This window comes from Hyla sarda, chromosome 3 (genome assembly GCF_029499605.1).
Source record: "Hyla sarda isolate aHylSar1 chromosome 3, aHylSar1.hap1, whole genome shotgun sequence".
Classification (NCBI taxonomy): Eukaryota; Metazoa; Chordata; class Amphibia; order Anura; family Hylidae; genus Hyla; species Hyla sarda.
This window is the reverse complement of record NC_079191.1, coordinates 395,340,280-395,365,509: the sequence shown is the minus strand read 5'-3', so window position 1 is coordinate 395,365,509 and position 25,230 is coordinate 395,340,280. Positions and strand designations below refer to the sequence as shown.

At 39.5% G+C, this 25,230-nt stretch overlaps 1 protein-coding gene across 10 annotated transcripts in view; it reads right to left on the bottom strand.

The window, feature by feature from the left end:
- Positions 1–25,230, bottom strand: part of NRXN1 (neurexin 1) — a 1,474,530-nt gene that overhangs the window by 1,073,988 nt on the left and 375,312 nt on the right. The window lies entirely within an intron of this gene.

Sequence of the window (25,230 nt, the reverse complement as noted above, 5' to 3'; positions counted from 1 at the left end):
AGATGTTGCAAAACTTTAAAGGGGTACTCCGGTGGAAAACTTTTTTTTTTATAAACTGGTGCCAGAAAGTTAAACAGATTTATGAATTACTTCTATTAAAAAAAAATCTTTATCCTTCCAGTACTTATTAGAGGCTGTATGCTACAGAGGACATTTTTGAATTTATTTTTTGTCTTGTCCACAGTGCTCTCTGCTGACACCTCTTTCCATGTCAGGAACTGTCCAGAGTAGCATAGGTTTGCTATGAGGATTTCCTCCTGCTCTGGACAGTTCCTGAAACGGGCATCAGGTGTCAACAGAGAGCACTGTGGACAAGACAAAAAAGAAATTCAAGAAGAAAAGAATTTCCTCTGTAGCATACAGCTGCTAAAAAGTACTGATAGGATAAATCCTTTTTAATAGAAGTAATTCACAAATATGTTTAACTTTCTGGCACCAGTTGATTTTAAAAAATATTTTTTTTCCACCGGATTACCCCTTTAACTCCCAGCATGGGGAATATACAGAAGTCGGTCTAAAGTCAGTGTGGGATAATATCAGTCACAAATATAAAGTCTGCAATCTAAAGTATAAAGTCCATAGTAGCCAACATTCAGTCAAATGAAATCTACTACAAGTCCCAGCAAGGGGACAGGCTCCACAGGGCTACCATGCACACCCCCTGCTCTGATCTTTTTAGAGGATCCTTTTATCATCATTCCTGCCTCATAAAAATATAGTTTTCCATAACCCTGCATCTATGGTCATTATTGTCCCCAACACTTGGCCCAGGAGAACTGTCTAAACCGTGGAGCAAGGTGGTTAATGCTATCCTCCACAAACTGTGCATCACCCCAGTAGTACACCACATACTTAATACAAGAATCTACTCAGTTCCATTCTTTTTTTGGTCTTTAGAGCAGTGGACTAAAACAGTGGCCCTCCAGATGTTGCGAAACTTCAACTCCCAGCATGCCCGGACAGCCAACGGCTGTCCGGGCATGCTGGGATTTGAAGTTTTGCAACATCTGGAGGGCCACAGTTTGAGACCACTTGTGTAGATGGAGGGTTGGGAAAGAATAGCTATTGGCTGATCAAAGAAACTGTATGGTCGTCCTGTAATAAAGAAACAGACTGCAAGTATAACAGAGACAACCATCCATTCATCTACCTGATACACACAATCAAAAGTACAAAAAAGAACAAGAAGACAATTACCAAATTAAATTTGATTTGAGATAAATATAAAAAAAAAAGAAAGGAATAAAACTTTGGTAGCCAATTAAACACAGATTACAAGCGTTTTTCCTGTTGAGGATATGAAATACTATAATATGCTCAATTACCTAATTACAGCCTAAAAGGTTTTCTGCCAGTGATTCATTTTGCAATTATTGTAAGAGAAGAGAATTCAAATACATACAAGGATGGATAACTGCATACTGGTAATAAAAAAAAGCTCTTCATATCAATAAAAAATGCTCCCCCCCCCCCCCTCCATGTGGCCCACTCTATTTTCAGCGCATCTTAACCCCCTTCCCTCCATGTGATTTTTAATGACTTGTCCCTTTGTCACTATTATGTTTAAACATTACACTTTAACCATACCAATTTGCATAACAGCCATCTCTAAGAAAAAACTACGAAAAACACCATACAAGATGATAATATGGAAAATATCAACACCGGTATCATTACCCTGCCCACCCTATAGGTACATAGTAATATAGTTTGTAAGGTTAAAGAAAAGACAAGAGTCCATCGAGTTCAACAAAGTGTTAAATTTTTCTACAGTGCCACTACAGGGCAAATACAACCTTACAAAGTGACATCTTAATCCCTATCCAAAGGACCCCCACGATCTCTGTGCAGCACCAGGCATTCATTTAGAATGCTGGGTGCAGGCAGAGGGGTCATGACATCACGGCCACGCCCCTCGTGATGTCACACCACACCCACTCAATGAAATTCTATGGAAGGAGGCATGGCAGCTGCCAAGACCCTCCCATAGACTTGCATTGAGGGGGCGTGGAGTGACATCACCAGAGGGCGTGGCCGTGACATCACAACCCTGCTGCTCGCTCTAAGCGTTCAGAACAAAATGTTCCGAAGCTGGGGCAGTGGAGTACCACTTAATTCAATAAACTGCTTACATAATTCAAGGTCATGATAGGTCCTCCAAATAGACAGCCACGTTTTAAACATAGTCTGTCTAGTTAAAGTTGTCTCAAATAAGGGATTGTCTTCTATTAACTCAAAATAGGGTGTTAAAATAGGGTGTCGAAAATTTTTTTTTTAAATCAACTGTTTCTAGAAAGTTAAACAGATTAGTAAATGACTTCTATTAAAAAATGTTTACCCTTCCAGTACTTTTTAGCAGCTTGTATACTACAGTGAAAATTCTTTTCTTTTTCAATTTCTTTTTTGTCTTGTTCATAGTGCTCTCTGCTGACACTTGATGCCTGTATCAGGAACTGTCTAGAGCATAAATCCCCATAGCAAACCTATGCTGCTCTGGACAGCAGAGAGCACTGTGGACAGCAGAGAGCACAGGTGTCAGCAGAAAGCACTGTGGACAAGACAAAAAAGAAATTAAAAAAGAAAAGAATTTCCTCTTTAGCATACAGCTGCTAAAAAGTACTGGAAGGGTAAAGATGTTTTAATAGAAGTCATTTACAAATCTGTTTATCTTTCTGGCACCAGTTGATTTAAAAAAAAAAAAAAAAATGTTTTCCACCGGGGTAACCCTTTAATGCTCTTATTAACTTAAGGCCCGTTTTACATGGTGGCTGTAAATGTGCACCAATCCAACAGATCGTTACTCGCTTAAAGAGCCTTTATATTGCTCAGTCAGTTGTAGGTTGGGCCACACAAACCAATGGTGGATTGTTGTTGCAACCCTATAATTGTCGGCCGCACATCTTTTGTGTACAAAAAGCATTGTGCATCCTATAATGCGGATGCACAAAAGATATAATCAGTCATTCACTTGCTTATCAATTATCTACAATGGTCAATTGGCCAATAATCGGCCCATGTAAAGGACCTCAAGAGGGTAAGTGCCCCAAATTGTCTCCCTCTGCCCTTTTTTCTGTCATGGTCTTCAATACACAGCCTGAGATAGAGTAAAAAGTTCCCATCACTGCGATTGCTTATGAGACTGTTTACCCCATCACTATCAATATAGAACTGTACCTTTATTCATTCTTCTTAACTCTTCTAACTTTACATATAAGCTACAATACACGGATTGAAATGCATAATAATTAAATATCATCTTTGAGACCCGTGAGTGCTGATGATTATATACATGGTAGAATTTTACAACAAGCCTACCGTAATTTCAAGGGGAAGATTAGTCAATAATAGTCAATTTGCAATCCCTGCGACCACATGCAACGTAATATCGCACAAAACTCCAGGTATCCATAGTAAAATTGCTATGTGGTTATCTTTTGAAAATCATTCCGCTCAATTATTTTATTGCTTACAAAGCCCGATGATGAAACGCTGCCAGAACATCTTATATAAAAGCATAAATATTTAAACAGATATACAACCAATCCATGCATGCCCTATTGTCTGCTACATTGTCTACTTTTATTAACACTAGAGACCTTGAATCGGAATAGTCATTGTAAGCTGAATACGTACTTCTCATCATTCGCTTTGAGGTTGAGATGTTAGAAGTACCTTCTGACTTTGTGTTAATTGTCTTCTGAACTTTTTTCCTGATACAGTTTTAGTTACGTAAGTATTCACATCTCATAAGACAAGTTAATAAGTATTATATGATTTATATCCAAATGAAGAAATGCAAGAAAATGGAGCACTCACCAGGTCCTTAATATAGAAAACTTCTTTATTTCATCCAGACATAGTTGGCGTTCTCCTGGAGTGCGGGAGAGCGGACAGGAACAAGGGGGGTAGGAGAGTGGGATGGGCGACGGTCCATATCGCGCAGACAGCGCTTCGTCAGGCCCCTTTGGGGCCTGTCTGCGTGATACGGACCGTCGTCCATCCCACTCCCCCACCCCCCTTGTTCCTGTCCGCTCTCCCGCACTCCACGAGAACGCCAACTATGGGGCCTGACAAAGCACTGTCTGCGTGATACGTACCGTCGCCCATCCCACTCCCCCACCCCACTTGTTCCTGTCCGCTCTCCCGTACTCCACGAGAACGCCAACTATATCTGGATGAAATAAAGAAGTTTTCTATATTAAGGGCCTGGTGAGTGCTCCATTTTCTTGCATTTCTTCATTTGGATATACATCTTACCTTTGATGTGAGCACCGGAACGGTCTGTCAGCTGCAGGAGTTATATGTTTTGTCCCTTGTTGTAGTCACAGTGCCGGGTAGCCTCTGTTTTGGACTGTTTAGTATTATGAGATTGTTATAAGCAAAGAAACGATCATGGCACTCACATATCGGTTCCAATCGTGCTGATTTTTTCCATATGCCAGAACATCAGGCCGTTCACACCAAGGGAGGGAACAAAGATGGACTATGTCTGTGTACAGAACCAGTAGAAGCAGCGGAACACTGCAAAATGGGCGTAGTCCATCTTTGTTCCCCTCCCTTGTTGTGAATGGCCTGATGTTCTGGCATATGGAGTAAATCAGCACGATTGGAACCGACATGTGAGTGCTGTGATCGTTTCTTTGCTTATAACAATCTTATTATGGAAAAGTCTCTAATCTCGTGACACTGAGCACCACGCCACTCTTGGAAGCAAGGTAGTTCGTGAGCAGGATCCATTGCAGAAGCTAGTGAAGTTCTGGGACTAGTAGTGCCGACTGCACCATTTCTACCTTACTAATAAGTATTACGATATCGACTGTGTCAGATAGTATGCATTTCAAAAGCAACAAGCTTCTTCTAAAGCAGTGGTCTCAAACTGTGACCCTCCAGATCGTGCAAAACTTCAACTCCCAGCATGCTCGGACATTCAAGCAACTCAAACTATCTAAAGTTGCCCAAACAGGACACAAAGGGACGATTTTGTTTATTTCGGGCAACTGTCACTTGTAAGTTATATGGTAGACAGGTGACTAATGTCTGGCACATCCATAAAGACAAAGTGGGTTTCTACCATTGAAAAGCTGCATATACCGTATTTTTCGAAATATGGGACGCTCAGGCATATAAGAGGCGCCCAATTTTAAAGGAGGAAAATCTAGAATACAATGTAAAGTATAGGACAGTAATCTTCAACCAACGGACCTCCAGATGTTGCATAACTACAACTCCCAGCATGCCCGGACAGCCGTTGGCTGTCCGGGCATGCCAGGAGTTGTAGTTTTGCAACATCTGGATGTCTGCAAGTTGAAGACCACTGGTATAGGAGGTAATACTCACGTGTCCCGGCTGCTCTGGACCCGTTACCGCTCATCACGGCTTCCCTGGATGTCGCCCTCCATCGCTGTCGCCACGTCCTTCGGGGTGTCCCCGTCGCTCAGGAACGTCTCTGCTGCCAGGTATCCTCGCTGTCCGTGGCCGCCATCACGCCGCTCCTATTGGATGACGGGGCGGCGTGCGCGGCGACGTGATGACGACGAAGGAGAGCACCGGCCATGCAGGGGATTCTGACACAGAGCAGACACCGAGGAGGCAGGTAAGGTCCCTCCCGGTGCAGCCGGGTTAGTGTCACTTTCCCTTCAGACGTGGCAGTCAGCTTTGATCGCCATGTCTGAAGGGTTAATACAGGGCATCACCGCGATCGGTGATGTCCTGTATAAGCCACGGGTCCCGGCCGTTGATGGCCGCAGGGACCGCCGCGATAGGACAGAGTTTTAATGTGTATTCACCGTATAAGATGCACCAACTTTTCCCCCCCGTTTTGGGGAAGAAAAAAGTGTGTCTTATACGGCGAAAAATACGGTAAACACTGAATTGCAATATGTTAAGTGGATTATATTGTGACTCTTTAAGCAGAATGAAATTACAAAGCAAATGTATGTCAAATACACAACATTTTGTCTGTATTAGTCATACAAACGGTTACATAAAATGGTGTTTCACACCTTAAAACAACAATCCCTTCCACAAAATGCATCTCCTCACAACACTATAACACATTAGTTTCTAAAATAAAGTGTTATCCATATGCAACTTTACACCTTCAACCTGTTCTCCATCTCCATATGAATGTGTGCAAACCTTAGATGTGCCTTACACTAACTCACAGATTCATTTTTAGAACTAAAGTAAATATATATCTTATTTATACTCTACTGCATATATGTATATATATATATATATATATATATATATATATATATATATATATATATATATTTATATTCATTCATTCTCCACAAAAGAGCAGTATAGTATAAACAATATAAATAACACAAAATAAACTAATCTCTGAGTCTTTGAAATCTGTATGCATACAAATATTGACTGTATTAATAAGCTCTTGGCCTCTAAAACTTTTCGCTTAGGATATTGCTTTACTTTCAGTCAATGATAATTTCGATTTTAATCAAACCCTTTTCTGTTTAACAAATCTACAGATCTAATTGAACCGCTGTGGGGACAGATATTTGCTTGCAATAGAAAGGCGAGGAGAGGCAGAAAAAAACAAAGATTAATTTATGGGTCTATAATCTATTATTTAAAATGACAATTACATTTTATATTTGTAGAAATTTCCTTTCTGTTCTTTTAGGTTATTTCACAATAAACCCATACAACAGCAATATCTCTGATATTACTCAAATGTTTTGCATAAACATAAAGTTAAAACATACACGCACTTTCTGGTTACTTTTTGAGATAAGCTATTATGTGTGTGTACATGTGGAATAGCACTATTTCTGCCCATAATATAGCACCAGCTTTCTACTCCACAGGTTCCATCTTTTATTTTCAGCTGTCCATATAGGCTGAGACTAACTGCTATAATGTCTCCTATACTATCCTATACTATACATACAAAAGATGAGGCAATTTTGCTCCCCTTAAAATCTACAGCACACACATAGAGGTAGCATAGAGGACATTATAGAGCAGTAATAAGCAATGCAAGCTTTAAATCCGGCACTGAGGTGACATATAGCACTCATTACAAGCTTAAGCCCTTAAGCTTATGTCTCTTTGTAGTCATATACCATTTTCCCCTTCCCTTCTCCAAAGATTTTTACTGGAAACATGTTAGCTGATCAACAGGCATCAGTGGAAATGAGTGAATCAACTTGTTCTCAATTGTAACAAAAAAAAATCAAATTAATCCAAATGTTATTTTTTTTATTTTGTCAATCGCTTCAGGTGAATCACCCATGTTCCTGTCCCTATTGTTCGATAAGGCTCACACTGTATGTTTTCTGCTTTCTTCACTTTCATTGAGAAGCAAAAAGATGCCATTAAGATGCCAGAGGTGCTTAGACTATGCTCAGTATGTAGTTTCCATGGTGTCATAACATAGGGTGCCATGGAAACTACATAGAGAAGCAGGGTTTCTTTTACAACAGTCCTTGTGCATGTACTGTAAGCAGCGATGCACTATGCATCACTGCCTCTTGTAGGGCCATACATAGGTAAGCGGCGATACTGTGTGATCTGCGCCTGGCCCAGGGAGTATAGTGCTGAATCCAAATCGGCCATTAAATTTGAATTGAATTAATTACCCATTTCCAGCAAATTATTCTGCAATGCATTCTGGGAGGTTTGCTTATCTCTAGTGATCAGTAAGCTGATTCATCCAAGGACAGGTTTGAAAAGTGAATGATGAGTTGGGGAGAGCAGAAAAGGCACCTCATAAGTGAAGAAAATTACATTTTATTTTATGATATATATATATATATATATATATATATATATATATTAAAATGTTTCATTTGCTTGTAGAATTGATTTACACAAAGTTTGTTGAAACGGCAGTAACATTTAACAAATAATTGACAGCCCTCATCTACCTATACTAGTTTCCTATATACTGTACTGTTCACTAATAGAGTTCAATGAGTAAAAATAAACAAAAATCTCAGAGCCCCCACTTGGAGCAAATGAAGGACACCAGAATGTTGTCATTTGACTCATGTCATATGCAGGGGATCTGAAGCTTTGAATTAGAAAAAAGAAGCTATTCAAGGGTATACTTATAGCAAAATATCTGAAATATCCATGAAAACATTTTTTACTGAAAGGCTACAGGCTAAAAATGAAGCTCGGATCAGTTCACCCACCCTATACCCCTAAGGATATGTGTCAAAATATCTTTCATATTCCGTAATTGACCAGTTCAGTAAGGAGAAAATGGCCTATCTGCAGGATAGTGGAGACTGTGTTTGATTCTTTAAGGGGTATTCCAGATTTATACATCTTATCCCCTATCCAAAGGATGGGGGGTAAGATGTATGACCGCAGGGGTCCTGCTGCTGGGGACCTTCACAATCTTGGTGCAGCCCCCGGCATTCTGTGGGGCACTGCCTCCGAAACAGGGACATGATGTCACAACCACGCCCCCTAGTGATGTCACATCACGCCCCCTCCATTCATGTCTATGGGAGGGGGAGTGACGGCCATCAAGTCATGCCCCTCCATTCACGTCTTTGGGGTGTGGTCGTGACGTCACATCCTCATCTCGGAAGCAGTGCCCGGCACAGAATGCCGGGGGCAGCACCAAGATCGCAGGGGTCCCCAGTGGCGGGACCACTGCAATCATACATCTTATTCCCTATCCTATGGATAGGGGATAAGATGTATAAAGCCGGAATACCCCTTTAATATATGTTAGTCATTGCATACCAAAGAGCTAAGAGTGGAGTACCAGGTCAAATTTTGTTTTGGATTTTGACTGAATGCTTACTCTTGCACATAGTGCCTGAGAACAGATCAAGCCCAGCTCCGAATTACATTACATACAGCGTCTGTGGGAAATAACCTGACATTTCTGCTCTGGGCTCATTGGCTGATGAGAGAAAAAACATAAAGGGGCTGACAGGTTCTTTTTAAAACATTTTAGGCAATCCAACTCCTACTAAAAGTACCAATATCACAATGTAACGTACTGAAAGGTGCTTATCTGATCATACTGCAAAATTCCATCACTGCATCCTAAGTAAGAGCTTCTGCATTAGAACCATTCAGAACCTAACCAACACTATGAGACATTATCACAAGGAGATGGAGAAGAAATATGTGAAAAATGTCAAGATTAAATTAGTTTAAACTATTCACTTCACTAAATGTCAGAAAGATTTTACCACTTTATGACTGTCACATAGTACATTATGTTGATGTGAAAAGAGTATATTTAACAGCCCCTGCTCCTCTACTCTGGAAATAGAGAGGAAGGTAATGGAAACAGATGCGACTGGTAAAGGCACACTGTAAAATATTGAGATTTTCCTTAAATATAAAGTTAATTTAAGCTATTTTTGTAATATACACTCCTTTTATTAGTGCATGCCATCTGTTGGCTATTCTTTCCCCCTACAACTATTCTTACCTTTACTATTAGAATTTAAGGGGTTATCCACCATAAGGTGAATTTAGTACATACCTGTCCGACAGTAATGGACATGCTTAGAAAGGATCTGCGCTTGTCTTGGAGCTAAATGTTTGGAGATCACCATAAATCTGAGGCTATCTTTTAGTGAAATGGCTATTTACTGTTTGTTCCCTTTGACTACAAATCCTATCATTCTTTATTTGTAAGTGTGAGGTCACTTTTCTCCCTCCCACACATCAGCCACCCCACCCATTGAAACACACGCATGTCCCTTCAATGCAATAGACCAGTGTTTTATGACCAAGGTGCCTCCAGCTATTGCAGAAACAAAATGATCTTTCTTCCACCCAGTGGACACTCCACCCATTGAAGAAAAGATAGGCTCCCTCTGATCACCTGAAACCTGAGACGACAGTTATTTTGTATGCTGTTAAAAATAAACCTTGGGGCAAAGATCACAAGAGCCATCAAACACTGATGCAGACACTATATTATGAACTATACTAACTTTACAGCTCCTGTAGCACAGTCAAAAAAAACAATTTTAAAAATCCTGTAATACCCCTTTAAGTATTGTAACCTGGGTTTGATAAAGGCTATAGACATCTTTGAATACATTTTAGATTCTTGCTTTGTACTTGTTATGATACAAAAACATATGGGGGAGATTTATCATTATTGTCTTTGAAAAGTGTGTTTTAAAGTCATGTATTTTTGCTTTGATTTTACATGCGACATGTATATCATACTATCGAAGGGAGGGGGGGGGGGGGGGTGATAAATCTGTGCAAGTAAAAAAGAAAATAAATCACTTCAGTACAGCATTTTGTATGATTTCTCCTATCCTCTAAGACTTTTCTATATAGAGAGTGTGACTTTTTAAAAGTGCTTTCCAAAGGCAGTTTTGTAAGCCAGGTCTGGGCTGGTGTAGATTTACAGTGCTGCTTTTTTTGGGGGGGCTGGTGGGGGGGGGGGGGGTTGCGACTTTTTGTGCGACATTCGGAATTGACAAATCCCTTGCCACTGCAAAGTGAAAAATGAAATGACTTTTGAAAGGTCTTTTGCACGTTTTTGCTTCCTGCAAAAAGTAGAAAAAAAAGTGCTTAGGCACAACTGCGACATTTCATGCGCCCAGTGTAGCTCTAAAGGCAATGATAAATCTTCCCCGTAAAGTTCACTGGTCTGTTCTCCATTCTTTTTGACAATGGTGTCAGTTTGCCTCTACAGCATAATAAATCAGTGAATGCACTGATAACCGCATCAGCGCCATCTTCATACTTGTATGTGCATTATAAGTTGACACTAAAATTCTTCGAAGGACTACAACAGCTGGATGTCGTTTTTTTCCCAGTCAGAGTCATCAAAATGTGAAAAAGTTTGTCTCTTCTTTCTCTAAACAAATGACATTGTCGAGACTGCTAAAGGAAAGTTTGTGAAGAAGAATTTGTTCACGGCAGGTCTCTGGGGCTCACACAGAAATGACGCATTTGTGTCACCATGTACCTGATACACAGCTTTCCACTCAAAATATATCATAGGAAGATCAGAGCTGTGCTTAAAGAGATGAGTATCTTTATTATGTATGACACTGAATCACACACTTTATGTACTGTACATAGCTGAACAATCTTATTTTTTTGCATTAAATATTTATGGCTGGCCACGTCCATCTTGATTTTGGCTAGTGTATATAGCTGTACAGCAATATTTACTAAATATTAAAGGGGTACTCGGGTGGAAAGCAATATTTTCAAATAAATTGGTGTCAAAAAGTTAAACAGATTTGTAAATTACTTATATTTAAAAATCTTAATCCTTCCAGTACTTATCAGATGCAGTATACTACAGAGGAAGTTGTGTAGTTCTTTCCAGTCTGACCACAGTGCTCTCTGCTGACACCTCTGTCCGAGTCAGGGACTGTCTAGAGCAGGAGAGGTTTGCTGTGGGGTTTGCTCCTGCTCTGGACAGTTCCTGGCATGGACAGAGGTGGCAGCAGAGAGCACTGTGGTCAGACTGGAAAGAACTACACAATTTCCTCTCGAGCATACAGCAGCTAAGTATTTGAAGGGTTAATATGTTTAAATAGAAGTCATTTACAAGTCCATTTAAATTTCTGGCACCAGTTGATTTGAAAACATTTGTTTTCCACCGTACCGTACCGTACCTGTCCTGGCATCCTGGAAGTTGTAATTTTGTTACTTCTGGAGGTCAACTGTATTAGAGTATATGACATCAAATGGATGTCCCAGTATAGGAGTACTCTAGGAAAGAAAAATGTATCCCCTTTCCTAAGAATAGAGGATACGTGTCAGACCCTCTGCGCTCTCCTCCTAAAAGGAGTGTGTCGAACACAACACGAAGCTGTGGTTGACAAGGCCCCTCCATGCAGCTCTATGGAAAAAAACAGAGATTCCTGAGTGCAGTTTACCAGTTTTCCCATAGAGATGCATGGACGGGGCATGTCAGCCACCACTTTGTGCAAGTGGTCAACACACCCCATTCAGGATGAGAGCAGGGACACCGGGGGCGAGACCAACCATTAGGATCCCCTAAGATCTGACACTTATCCCCTGTCTTTAGGATAGGGGATACATTTTTCAATCCAGGAGTACTCCTTTAAGAACCAAAGAAAACATCTGCTAAGTATCTTTCACTCTGGCAAAACTGAGCCTATCCATTGCCTTGGGTACAGTGACAAAAAAGGGTCTTTTGCATGGGTCTAGTCGATTATCTAGTTGCCATATTCAACTCGTAAAATAACTAAGACTGTAGTATGGTATAGTAAGAAATACAAGAAGACACCTGTAGTCTATTGGCACAACTCCCCTATAAAAAATATTGAAGGAAATCAGTCACCATTTTACCAGTATCACTTATATAACCAGTACCGATTGACATTTGCGTCTTATATATAGTCAATGGGATTACAATGGAGCGTGTCACATTTTCCTCAGCACGCAGCCAGCTACCGATCTATCTATAAGGCCGACTGCTACCATTTCGAAAGGTCTTTAATTCTCTTTTGACACATTGTATAAAATAAATGGTCTGTGACAAAGCATCATTTCACGTTATAAGTAGCTACTAACCTCTAAACATTAGTAAATATTTATTCCCCATTTAGTTTGTTGACAGATTATAGTCGTGAAGGAAAAAAGGAAACAAAGCACATGCTTGAGGTAAAGGCCGCAGGTAGCCCACGCTTCAGCGAAATCACCTTAACGCAAATGTAAATCAATTCAAAATAATGCACCAGAGTACAAAAAAGAAAGGTGCGCATTTAATACTTAACTTTTAATAATAGTGCTTAAAATCTACATATATGCGTCATCACCGTGTGTACCATTACCATGTAATAAAACTGGACAGTTAATGTCCTATAATAAATCATACTATCAAATAATGATCACAAATTGGGGCACACACTTTTTCCCAACATAACAATCATTAGACAACGGGATGATATAACCCTGTAATCCGATTAAATAAAACAAAAAAAATCCTCGAGCTGAATGATGACCTGCTCCTGGGGTTGATCAATTCTATGCACCATAGGTCAATCACCGCCAACACGTTTCTGCCACCTAATATATAGGTGACGTCATCAGGCTGGTGAATATGGTTTAATGAGTGCACAATAAACGAGGGTTAACTTGATACAGGTTAAAAATTACATACTGTTATAGCGCATAATACAGTATTGCTCGGTCGTGGTATGTAAGTGCCCACTTTAACATTCTAAACAATACTGTCATTTCCTGTAGCGAGAAAAGGAAAAACAGATGGCATTAGGGAAATCGGAGCATTGGCTCCTGTAATAGCTGGCAGGCTCAGGTCCCATCAGGCCCTCTTAGGTACATGGCCCGACCTAAAGTAAAAAAATGACTGGTGCATTTCGAGCAGCAAGGTGCTCTTAGTCATTGTCCTGACTAGGAGCATCTAGCTGCTCAAAAAGTGTCGGTCTGATGCAATCTGCTGTTATGATGCCATGTACTTATAGCATAATTTTAATTTGTTTTAAATAAGAAAATTCTTATTTTACAGAACTTGCTGAAGAATTTTTCTTTTTTCCTCTGGTTTCTGGTTGGCATAACATATGTGAATAGAAAAAAAAAACTTGTCCTTGTATGCCCTATTAGGTAATATATACTAATTATATCATTTTCTGGCCTGATTGGGATGGCCCTGAAACAAAGTTGTGCTGAATTTTAGAAAACTGTAGGAAACAAAAAAAAAAAAAAGTATAAAGACAGTAGAAACTGCACAACCTTGTATCTTAGGTATTCTTGTTAGTGCTTAAAATGCCAACTAGACCAGATAATAGGTAGCACTGGCCACTAACCGCGGCTCACGAATCAATTAATCAAAAAGAAAACATTATAAGGTACGGCTAGATCTGAGGACAGCAGGTGGTGAAGCAAAGTGTTGCGGCTCAAGATTTAGCAGACTGCTGACAAATACAATATTTTGAGCACAGCTTCATCTTGCTTCTACTTTGCAGACACAGGAAAGGATGTTCACCTTATAAGATGTATAGAAACTTTAAAGCACTCTAGTCTACAATCTCTTTAGATTTATTGATGAGCGGCATTGCCCATATTCAAATTCACGATATTTCGTGAATATATAGACGAATGTTCGTCCTATATTCACAAATTTCGCGTATTCGTTATATTCACATATTCGCGTATACGAGGAAGAAAACAGTGAGTAAGTGGGCAACTTTACTATTGGTTTCTAGGGATGTTGTTGATAACCTCTGACAAGTGAAAAGAAGGAAAATGCAAATATTCCCATATGCGAATATGCGCATATGCGAATATTCACATATGCGAATATGTGCATATGCGAATATTCCCATATGCGAATATGCGCATATGCAAATATGAGCATATGTTGAAAAAAGTTAATATTTGTCATTTCGAATATATAGTGAATATATTCGCAAATTCGCAATAAAAATTTGAAATGCCAATATTCGCGCCCAACACTATTTAGCTTCCAATCCATATTGGCTAATATTATAGCCAGTGTACTGCACAGTGAAATCTCCTTTAGAAAACCACCCAGAACTGCATTGAAAAGTGGTCTTCTTTGGACGGGTACTATGTATAATGTGTGGTGGACTGAAAATTCGACACATGAATCGACACAGGTCACCTTACATTATTTTTTAACCAGAAATGTGTTTGGCGTAGTTGTCTCTGATTGCTTTTGGCAGTCAAAACATATTTTACTAGAACAGGTTCGGGACAATAAAAATTGTAGTGATTTTTTTTTTCTTTTTTTTTTATGACACATTGGAATATCACTGGAGTGTTATAAGCCATTGCCTGTTTAAGAGAAGCCATTATAAGTATTATTTAACCAAGGATTGTAACTAGCTGGGTTCAGAGGTAGCTGTTGCACTTGGGCCCAGAGGCCCCCATGCCTAATAAACATGTGTCAACCGGAAACCCTTCTTTGGCAGAACCAGCTACCGTAACCATCTAGTGTGTATGCGGGCCTCCTGACTCTCCCTTGAAAGAGGATTTGGAGAGGAGAGGAATTAAACATGTTGAATTTCTACTGCCTGATCCTTTTGTTCATTCATACCACCAGTGTTCATGAGTATGGGAGAATTGGGGAAAATAACTGTAAGCCAAATGAGCATTCAACCTTTCGACATAAGCAGATTTTTTTATTATAATGTCACATAGTAGGTGGAAGGCTCTGATATATATATATTTTTTATTGGGGCTCAGAGACCATATTAACAGTGGCCATATTATGGACACTCAATAAAGCATTTATCAAGACTGTACCAGTCTAAAAAATGCCTTGCCAGCACACAAGCTCGCTGTAGAGATGCACATGAATGGAATGGGGGAGGGTGCACCCCCTTCACCCTTAACCACGCCCCTATTTCAGTAGGCACTAGCAAAAATGGCAAATATTCATACAACAGCTGGAGCTTGCACAAAAATTGTGTGAATATTTGAAATTTTCTTCAAACTTTAAAGAAAAATCCCACATGATAAATATCCTCAGTTTAATAGACAGGGCTTGTAGCTTGTCTACTCCCTCCCATTGTATGTGTGCCTAGTCCACACTGGAGGTGACTGAGGAGCAATCTGCAAGTCGGACCTATGGCTGCCGTATTTTGGTTCCTGGTTTTATTTATCTGGCCAGGTAGGTTAGCGGATAGGTCCCGCACCATCTGAGAAACCTTGGCGTGGTGTGTGGGCTCAAGTGTGTCCTTCATATAAGGATATACTGGCTAATGTCTCAGTTTTACATCAGTTTTGAGGGTTAGCTAATGTCATTGTTTACATTAACCAAAGTAGTGAAACCATATTGTGATCCATAGGTGCAGGTCCTCCACTCCAACGTAGGTGCACTACTGCACTTGGAGTTGAGAACCTTGTGCCATCTTAGATAACGTCAATGTAATTGTTAGATACAATTATTACTAACTACTCGACAGAAGACATAAACTTATGGACTTGCTGATAATATTTGTTAGGGTGCATTCACACCTCCTTTTAAGTGCCGTACCCTATTCACTTCAATGAGGCGGAGTAAGCTAGTGACTCCTGTCAGCTCATATTTGAATTGTATTTGTTATGTTGCTGGACTAAAAAGTGTATGAATGGTATGAATGCACCCTAGAAGTGGTAAAGAATACAGTGTAAATTAACTCTAAGCAGTTATAAGGGGGGGGCGTCATAAGCTGAGATTCCTTTAAGTAGAACGCATTGTCTAAAGATGGTGCAAGGCCTCACCAACACCAATACAATGATAAATCAGTCCATCATTAAGTTGATCTATATCTCAACCTATCTTCCACGTAGTCTATTTTGAGGCATAATGAAAGCATAACATCTACTTATTTCTAAAAAATCCAGAAGAAAAACACAGCAATATATTTGTCATTGCAATAAGCACTAAGTTCACCAATTCTCCAGTGTGAATTGTCAGCACGAAATGGCTTTACTTGACATTTATCTTGTAATATTTTCTCTACAACCAGCCTAATAACATTCCTACCCTAAACCTTATAAAATCTCAAGAGCGCACCTTACAGTAGCATTGTGAGCAAAATAAAACCATTTCTATTTTGTGAGCAAAATCATCTTTACAGGCTTTCTTCCTTAAAGTTCTAAGTCATTTTATTACAGGATAATGATGAGTGATAACCAAAGTCACAAAAGAGTTCTGCACAGGACTCATCGTGATCTGGCGTTTATTTCTCATAAGATCACAGAACAATTTAACTAAGGCATGTAGGTTTGTATTTCTAAATTCAAGAAGGTATTTTATTGAAGGTATTATTTTATTCACTAGTATTTGTGTTGTTGCCAAAGGATTGGGGATAGGATGTCTAATCGCGGGCGACCCGCAGGTGGGATGCCCGCGATCTCTGTGCAGCACCCAGCGTTCCCTTAGACCACTGGGTGCCGGAAGCAATGGTCGTGAAGTCATGGCCACGCAAATTATGACATCACGCCACGCCCCCTCAATGCAAGACTATGGGTGGGGGCATGGCCCCTCCCATAGACTTTCATTGAGGGGGGTGGCATGACGTCCCAAGGGGGTGTGTCCGTGATGTCACGACCATTGCCACCTGCTCCAAGTCAAAACAAAATTTTCCGAATGCTGGGGCAGCAGAGCACCCCTTTATTGCTTACGGTTGGTAAATTAAATGCATTGCAAGGGGGCAGGATGGGAACTTGCTATTGGCAAAGTTCAGTAAAAATGTGGTCAGGGGGTGAAAGATGAGAGTGTCTGGGGGGGCCTGCCTTCCTGTTCCCTCTCCTGCCAGTGTTGCTTAAGTTACAAAGACCGGAGCAACTTAATGGCTGTTGTGACTTGAACTAAGGAAACAGCTCTGTCTGTACAGACAGTTGAGGGGGAGGGAGCATCAGTTCCTCTCACAGTTCATCTCATCTTCTTAAATGTAACAGTTCTGCAGTAGAGGTAAGTGTGAGCAGTGTGTGTTACTACACAAGGTGTGTGTTTGTATTAGAGACGAACGGACCAAACCTGTAAAACCCGAGTTCGGTCAAAACTTTGCTAAAAGTTTGAATCGGCTGGAACTCGAACCTCGGGCAGTTCGGTTTTGCCGTTTCTGCTAGAAAAATATCAGCCACATGGCAGAAAGGAAAAAGATCACATGACCTCAGGGAATTACATAATGCTTTTTAAACAGCTCTCCCAGCCAAACAGGAGGCAGTATAGGGGCGAGGGGGGGGGGGGGGGGATGTGATGTTAAAGATACTATAAAAACCTATAAACAAAGCTTCAGAAGCCATTTTAGAGATGGTAGGTGTTAGGAGAAGATCTCTGTGAGGGACACCAAGCTGTGAAGAACACAGATAGTAGTAGAAACACCCATGGAGCATTCTGCATTTGTTCTGTCTTTACAAAATCTGGTTTTATTTGAAGTTATGTGTTTTTTGTTATTTGCTAATTGTGGAAAGCCGTGCATAGAGGGTTTTATGTCCCTTTTGTGCACTTTCTAGGATGCCAATCCTGTTGCTATTCCCCAAAATGGAAATACATTTTCCCAGGATTTAAAAAGTCATCACTTCTTCACTTTCCAGGTGCAAAAACCTGTTGCTACTCCCAAATATGGGATGAGTTTTAGATTAAAAAGCTTTAGTGCTTTTAGACAGTGTTATACACACACTGTGGGCTATTGGTGAAGTGCAGGTTTGGACAGAACTAGTTCGATCAGAACCAGAACTATTTGCCAGAGTTCAATGAACAGGCAGAGCTAAACTTTAGAAAAGTTTGCTCATCTCTAGTGTGTATGTATATTTGAATGCATGTGACCTATGTTTATTATAATGTGTTTGTAAGGTGTACATATGCATGTGGTTAAGTAATGTAGTAATGTATGTGCATATCTTATAGCAGCACTTTTTTTTGTGCAGTATAGCTATAATATTTTGTGTTCAGTAGAACAATACAAGTGGGAGAAACACCATCAATATTATGTTTGCAGAATGGTATGTATGTGTGTGTGTCTAAGGGGAAGGATGGAAACCTGAATCTTTGCTCTAGATAAAGAAATACCGAGCTACTGCTCTTTGTGAGGCATCTCCCAATGGTCAGCTTTCTCTCCCACAACAGGCCATATTGTGACCAGTTTCACATAACTATACTATTGCTCTGTATTATCTGTGCATTGCACACATTTTTAATACAGTGCCGACAGAAGTCATATGGCATAGATTGCAGAGGTTTTATTTTTGTCGGATTCCACATGAAAAACTTTTCAAATTCAATTGGAAGCAATATCTTTGAAAATTAGAGACACATGAGGCACCATACAGTGGAATAGTATATAGCTGCAGGGACTCCTTATGCCTTCATACACACGGTTCTACTCACAGAGGGTTATTTATTGTAATTGGATAATGGTCATGACAATAAATATTGGAATATACTGCGGCAATTAAAATTGACTTCATGGTTTGCAATTTTAATTTATTAAATTTATAAAAGGTTTTAAATTGTCTGTGTTTTTTTTCTATAGAATTTAAATAAAATACAAATACTTAAAAATGATTTAATCTTTTTTTAATTACTCACATTTGTTTATATTCAACTGGATATTAACATTTTTCAAATTAATGTGTAGCTGAATTGCGCATGTACATTTTTCATCTTAAGGTTCTGTATACATTAGGGTTAAATGAAGCCATTAAACCCTTCTCAATATTAAAATTGCAAAACCAAGAAGTTGTAGCTTTATAGAAATCACAGGATTGAGAAAGGTTATTGATATGTTAAAAAGTAAAAAAAAAATGAAACAAAATATTTAAAACATCTCAATTTCATCAGTATTAAGTATGAGCACCATGTGCACAAATTCACACACTTACACACTTTGGCATGTTGACTGTGAAGGTATTAATGGTTGTCAGTAATGTTCTGGCATCACCCTTTGGGAGACAAGTTCAGAGGTGACACAGGTCCTGGTAGCCCATTTAGGCCATACAACATGTTAACTGTCATTGGGACTCTTCAGAGAACCCATAGCATTGGTTCTATGACCAAATCATTGTAATGCCTAGAATTAAAAGTACCTGGAATAAAGACTAGACAACTTGGCTACTGTACATTACACCACCATACTGGCGGGATGTTCCCTTGTGAAACATGACAATGACAGTTCACATGTTGTTCGTCCTACTGTGAGCAGCCTACATTGTCTAAATGTGCTACCATGCAGAACCATTAAACTTCTATTGTGCACATTTTGGAAGTCATGGTCAGCCATTGCCAGGAGCGAATCTTGATGATTTGCATGTTCCTCAGACAACCATATTTACCCTCACTGATGGCATGCCAATGCGTGTAAGTGAGTGTATTTCTAAGTGCGTTGGCAATACTCAATACTAAATAAATTCAGATGTTATGAATATTTTGTTTTTTTTATCATGTGCATATCATTGGCATCTCTATCGTTCCTGTGATTTCTATAATACCAAGACAATTTCAATGATGGGGAACATATGTTTATACAAAATAAATAAGTAGAGAAAGTACAAAACAGAGGCACCATTCATAACGTGGTCTAATGCAAAAAAAAAATACCACGTGAAAAATTGTCCTGAGAAACCTTTTTGGTGCTCGGAAAAGACCAAAAAGACAAAAATAACTTAATAAGTAAGAAGAATCCTGCACTCACCGCAAATCTGTAGTTCAATCTATGAAGTCCATCATGGAGATCTGGAGATAGCTCAGGGGGCTCAGAGCCCCCCGTGCTATCTCCGGATCTCCATGAGGAACTTTTCACATTGAAGTACAGAGTTGCAGTGAGTGCAGGATTCTTCTTAATTATTACTGACATATCTTTATGTAAGGAGTCTTAAGTTATGTAAAGAATTGCAGCATTTACATTTTTACATAAGAAGATGTATAATATAAAACAAAAAAATGATATTTAACTTTTCTTCAACAAAAGGGAATAATTGTCATTGGTCGGGAGTTCAGTAGATGGGACACAACTCTGGGGCCTCCATGATCTCCGCAGGTTATTGGTATAGCTTTTTGTTTCTTTCATGACAATCTCCCAATCAATATCACACATCTCTGTCTCAATGAAGACCTGATGAACCATTATTATTATTTTTTTTTATCTATCACTGGGGGAAACTACAATTTCTTTGGAAACTCAATAATTATTCAGTAATGTACAAGAAACTAAAAACTTGTTCAGAATCATTTCCGAAGGTCTAAAAAGGATGACATATTACAGTCTGTACCTTACACCTAATAATATGTTCTCAGGATTAGCCGAGTGGTTCCTGTGCAATTTATTGACATCTACAATATGAAATAAAGGAAGGAAGGAATCAGCATTTTTTCTCAGTCCATCAAAATATCATATTGAGAAAATGTTCTGTGAAAACACCCTGAAGCGCTGTGAAATACAGGAAGCAAAGGATGCAATAAATATAGCTTTCAACGTAACTATATTGTATGCTCTTTCAATTAGAAAATAAAATCGAAAAATTCGGGGAATTGTATCATATTCTTAAAACATTTATAAAAATTTTTATCGACAGCGAGACGACTAATATATTCTGAGAACTGACTTGAATGGAATATTGTATACTTAAAGTGCATCTGTCACTTGATCTACAGTGGTTTACAGTGGTCTAGAGGGGTTAACTACCATATGCAAGGTATACCTTTGTATTTGGGTGGCTTTATTTCAATAAAAAGCTTGATTTCAAGAAAATAAAAAACATATTTTTTACAGTGTTCTTGAGTGTCAGAGATGAGTTGCCCAGGGCCCACTATGCCCCAGCGCCGCAACACCTATCTCCTCTGATATCAGACTGACATACAGAGCTCGACAGCCAGTGGTCCTGTGTAGACTGTCCATGCATGCACGTGATCACTAGAGGCAGGTAGCAAGCTCTCTGCCTCTAGCTATTTATTGAGAATCAGAATCACTGTGTATGTGTGGTATACCCATATGTGGGCAATCTACACAGGGCTGCCACTGACAGGTGAGCCCTACGTGTCGATCAACAAGCAGAGAGAGCAAGGAGAGAGAGATTGCAGCTCTGGGGCTCAGCGGACCCCTTTCTAAAATTGGGTGGCCACTAAATCCAAATATATTGTATAACTGTATGCATATGGTAGTTAACCCCACTAGTTTAAAGGGGTACTTTGCCCCAAGACATCTTATGGATAGGGGATAAGATGTCTGATTGTGGTATGTCCGGTCGCTGGGACCCCCTGTGATCTCTGGGCCAATGCCCTGGCATTCATGAACATGGAAGCTTGGAGCTTAAATGTTCATGACATTACGCCATGCCCACTCCATTCATGTCTATGGGAGGAGGGCTTGACGGCTGTTACATAGCTGTCACACCCCCTTCCATAGACACAAATGGAGGGTGCAGGACCACTGTGGTCGCCCATCATCCGGCATGGAGTGGAGATTGCTCCGTGCACCAGATGACTGGGGTGCCACAGCAGAGATTGTGAGGGTCACATTCCAGATTGCGAGGGTCCCATCCCAGATCAGACATCTTATCCCCTAGAGGAAAAGATGTCTATGAATGGAGTACTCTTTTAACCACTGTAGATCCTGGGGCTGTGGTCTATTGCACTTTTCATCTCGACAAGAACGAAGTATATATATATATATATATATATATATATATATATATATGCAGATAAGGTCAGGCTGCTCACCACTCTTGCGTTTGCTGCACTATCTCGTGCTACGGACACCGGTACCGCTCCCGGCTTAGTAGAACTCTCACAGAAAAGAAAACGTCCGGCACTCGAGAAGATGCAGGTAAAACTTGTCAATGGCTTTATTCACACGCTTAGGCAGGACACAATCTGACGCGTTTCGCACCCTCAGGTGCTTAATCGTAGATAGACATACATTCAATAATGCAGGTTAAAATACACATGAGTTTGGTCACATGACCACATGGATCTTAATTAAAAACAGTTGGTTACAAAACATGGCATTGGGAATCATGATCACATTTAATCGTTCAAAGGGAGTTCACACCAGGATGCAATCAATGCGGCTTTCACATTTTAAGTAAAATTTCAAACTAGAATGGTCCAAAGACTAATCTACCAATACTACCGATATTCATACTTATTTAGGGGTGCATATTTAACCGCAATAAGCAATTTAAACTATATCTACACATCAAAAAATCCGAGATATTTATATATATAAATCGATAACCGCATGGTGTGTATCACACCATGTGAACAACCCCCTATAATTTGCGACAATTCAAAATTTATCGTATGTACCGATATTCATATTGGTTTAGAGGTACATATTTACCGAAATAAGCACTTCGAACTATATCTAAACATCAAAATCCGAGATATTTATATATATAAATTATATAAATCGGTTATCGATTTATATATATAAATATCTCGGATTTTGATGTTTAGATATAGTTCGAAGTGCTTATTTCGGTAAATATGTACCTCTAAACCAATATGAATATCGGTACATACGATAAATTTTGAATTGTCGCAAATTATAGGGGGTTGTTCACATGGTGTGATACACACCATGCGGTTATCGATTTATATATATAAATATCTCGGATTTTTTGATGTGTAGATATAGTTTAAATTGCTTATTGCGGTTAAATATGCACCCCTAAATAAGTATGAATATCGGTAGTATTGGTAGATTAGTCTTTGGACCATTCTAGTTTGAAATTTTACTTAAAATGTGAAAGCCGCATTGATTGCATCCTGGTGTGAACTCCCTTTGAACGATTAAATGTGATCATGATTCCCAATGCCATGTTTTGTAACCAACTGTTTTTAATTAAGATCCATGTGGTCATGTGACCAAACTCATGTGTATTTTAACCTGCATTATTGAATGTATGTCTATCTACGATTTAGCACCTGAGGGTGCGAAACGCGTCAGATTGTGTCCTGCCTAAGCGTGTGAATAAAGCCATTGACAAGTTTTACCTGCATCTTCTCGAGTGCCGGACGTTTTCTTTTCTGTGATATATATATATATATATATATATATATATGCTGTCCACAGACAGGGGGGGGGGGGGTCTTTGGCTTGCCTGACAACCCAAGTTGTGTTTGAAGGCTTTTTTAGGAAGCAGACATTGATATACTGGGCATCCATGTATGGGTGGCACTGTTGAGACAGTTTCAATTTTTCTGTTTTCAATGTTACTATCCAAAAAGTAGAATTTTTATCTTAATGCTGACCTTGAAAATGTTCCCATACTTTATGTTTACAAGTAAGCAATACCTAATAAAAACTAATATCTATAACATGTATCCGGGAGTTGTCATAGAAATCACTCTTCTAGCAAACGTCTGAGCATATTGAAATGCAGTATTAATAGAAACCCATTTATTATTAGTGTCCCCTGCAGTGACCATCTGTACTATCTCCCACATTGTTTTAATGTACTTTACATGTAGTCTAATCTGATGTGGCCTTTCCAACTCTAGCTGTTTATCATACTTTAATTCTATAGACTTAGAAATGTGATTAGTCATTTTATACTGTAGATAATACTTGTTATTATGTCTTACAATTGATTGTATAGATGTGTACTGTACTTCTATAGCGTTCTGCTTACCTCAACATATGCGAGATAAAGTGAGATCACCAGCTTTATTTAAAAAATAACAATAATTTTTTAACTTTATGTCAGGAGTTGTTTCTACTGTGTCTTTTTTTAGCCACATATTTGTATAGATAACAAAAAAAATATTTTGTTATGGGAATTAATTATTTGGGTACAAAGACTCTCGACTATCAATCATGGCATACAGAACATTTGTGATTCATTTACATAACATTGTATTGTCTGCTACATAACTATAACACTCATTTTCTGTAGACTGGAACACTGATGATAGTGGATCCGCTGGACCTGTGTGGTAGATGACTCAGTCTGTACCAGGGAGCGGAGTCTATGGTGCCATTGGTTTTCACAAGAGCCCGCCGCAAAGTGGGATGGACTTGCTGCAGCAGGCAGCACCCAGGTCGCTACCCCGGACACGGCTCAACCACAGAGGCGGCTTAGGAGATTTGAGGCACAGGTGGGATAAGGCAACTCGTGGTCTGGATAGCAGGAGGTCAGGGCAGGCGGCACAGTAGCAAGGTCAAGTCACAGAGCAAGGGTATGATACACGGCAAGGCTTGTATGATACACAGGAATTCTTTCTTTAGGGCTCTAGGGCAACAAAGATCCAGCAGGGAAGTGTGGGAGGTGGAGGAATTTATCACTGAGCCACAGGTGTTACTTCACTATGGGCACACTGGCCCTTTAAGTCTTAAATCTCGGTTGCGTGCGATTTAGGGGACGGGGACACGTGCAGCCGGCAGCAGCAGGTAACGGGACCATGCGCTCATGGCGTGCGTGTGCGGCCAGAGCGCATAACGTAATAATAACCTAATGGGGTTTTCCAGTTAAAAAAAGTCTCTAAAGTTTTTTTTTTTTTTTTTTAGGGCCAAATTATTTTAAAAAATACATTTAAATGGACACTGTCAGATTCAAAAGCTTTTTATATGTTTTACAACTTGGCAAAACATTAACCTTTTTAATATACTTCATAAGAAATTGGTATTTTATTTTTATAGAAATCATGGCTTATATAATGGCTTTGTCCAAGCTAAAGCACAGACATGCAAAGAGGAGTCCTATCAGACAGGAGAGAGCACAGAGGAGTACTATCAGACGGAAGAAAGCACAGAGGAGTACTATCAGACAGGAGAGAGCACCGAGGAGTGCTATCAGACAGGAGAG